Source organism: Centruroides sculpturatus, unplaced genomic scaffold, assembly GCF_000671375.1.
Source record: "Centruroides sculpturatus isolate CEXI.00-Female unplaced genomic scaffold, Cexi_2.0 scaffold1055, whole genome shotgun sequence".
NCBI lineage: Eukaryota > Metazoa > Arthropoda > Arachnida > Scorpiones > Buthidae > Centruroides > Centruroides sculpturatus.
The window spans coordinates 131,400-133,804 of NW_019385372.1; positions in this window are offsets into that span (position 1 = coordinate 131,400).

Genomic DNA, 2,405 nt, shown 5'->3' on the forward strand with positions numbered 1-2,405 from the left:
CGGCCGCTACTCTAATTGGCGCTGTAGGCATTTCCGATAAATATTTATTAAAAGTGGCCTGCACGTGTATAGTATTTGTATGACGTCATAAGTTCTTTTTTCCTCTCCATCGCCGATATTGCAACCTTACTATTTTTTTTTTCCTTTCAAGTATACTTTCCCGTCTGTTATATATAATGCGTGTAATTAATATATATTACCGATATATATATACACTCGTATATAGAGCGGGATGGATTTAATAAAGATTTTACTCGTTATTATCGTTTAAAAATCCTATCCCTATCCTCAAAATTTAAGCTTTTTGCTAATTTATAATAATTAAAAATATAAAACGATTTTACAATAAAATATCATAATAGATGGCGCCATACACGCAATTTTAAATATTTCCGGGAAAGTTAAGCAACTCGTTACTGGAGTTTTTGTGAAATTGTTCAGCTTTTTCGATCACGTGTTCGTTTATCGATATAGGCACATGTTTTGACTGAAGGCTTTACACGCTTCCTTGACCATAGTTGCAATAGGTTTACTCGATTTAACATTCCGCGCATTGCCCAATAAGGCCTTTAATTAAGAAAAAATAAAATAAAATTGTGTGTGGCGCCATCTATTATCAGATTTTGTTATAAAAACCTTTTATATTTTTAATTACTATAAAATGGCAAAAAGCTGAATTTTGAGGCTAGGGGTGAGTTTTATAACAGAAGGTAAATGTTAATAACGAATAAAATCTTTAGTCCTACCTCTGGAGATATATGACCCACTCTATCTCCCCACTCTCTCGACGTTTCGCCACCAAAATTTAGTAGCATCGATGTCCCTCGTATACAAGACACCGTGCCAAATTTTGTTACTTAATTTCTATTCTATCCCGAGATATTAAGCGAAATACATGCCAACACACACACACACACACACACTAACTAACATCCATACATACAGAAATTACTCCCGATTTTTTCTTTTATTTCTCGACGTTTCAAGGTGTCATAAGTCCAAAAATGCAAAACTCTTAGGGGTCATTTTTTGACCAATCGCCACACTTTCCTCTCTATTATATATAACAGCCGGGAAAGTAATAAATTATCCTACGATCTCAGATAATTATCACGTGACCTTAAGATTTGCCGTTACTTTTCAATTTCGGCGTATTATTAGTCAACCGGTTATCACGTGACACGACGTACCGCAAACCGTCACGCGACTAGCAGGCGAATATAGAACTATGGCGACAACTATTCTATTACGAAGTTATCGATGACCGAAAAATACTCGAAATGCCATTAAAGAAACTGGTGAAACCTGGTAAAGTTCAGCAAAAACACGCGAGTAAAGGAAACTTTTGAAAGTTGTGGCACGAGCATACCGGAAGTAGATTTGACAGGAAGACTCAACACGTGAATAAAGTGTTACACATTACACAGACTACAACTACATGGAATTTTGTAAGAAGCAACGTCGCCACGATAATAAATAGGAAAAATAAACATGGACACATAAAAGACTCGCAGTTCTACTTTGGGCCCTAAAATTCCTTCATTAATATTGCTGGAAGACGCTCTAATGTTTCGAAGAAATAATTGTAGGATTTTAAGACCGGCGCTAAAAGAAAAAGAATTTTATTTATAGAAATTTTGCTTATGTACAGTACGTGGAAGCCGGAAATAAACGATTGTTTGGAAGAAATTCAGAGCCCGGGGAAAGATTTTAGTGTTTCCTTTCGCCACGTTCGGGTAAACGCCGCCGTCTCATCCAGTGACATTCTGCCAGTGTTTTGTTGACGTAACTATAAGCGGAAGTGGTCTCGTCTTCTTCCTTGGTTTGGCGGTAAGAGTCGAGGCCGTCCTCCAGAAACAAGCGGGATAATTTCTTTTCAATTTCTTCCATAACTTCTCCCTCTTCCGCTTTTAATCTCTTCGCCTTTACACAATCTCCCGACTCTTTCTTTCTCTTCTTAACTTTTGCTTCTTCCATTTTTGATAAAATCTGCGAAATGTCCATTGTTGCTTTATCGAGAATGACAAAGACAATTGTTGTTATAAGAATTGCGTCCTTTGTTGTCGTCACACTCGGTTTGCGATTTCTATAATAAATTTACGCTTTGAATGATGGAGTATTCGAAAATTACAAATGAACTTTTATATAAAATTAATATTTTAATTTGGAAACAATTCGAACCAAACTTGACTAATTTTTCTGAAAATTCTGAAAAGCTACATTTGCATTGTTCGAATTTCTTCATTGAAAATAATTTGAAACGCTTGATGGTGATAAATTGTATTTATAATCCGAGACTTTCTTCTCTGTTCTTATGTGGGAAACTTTAATAGTCTTATTCTTTCGTTTAATACTGTTAATAGGCAGACAATAGGCGCACTCCTATTTGTCGAAATGACATAATT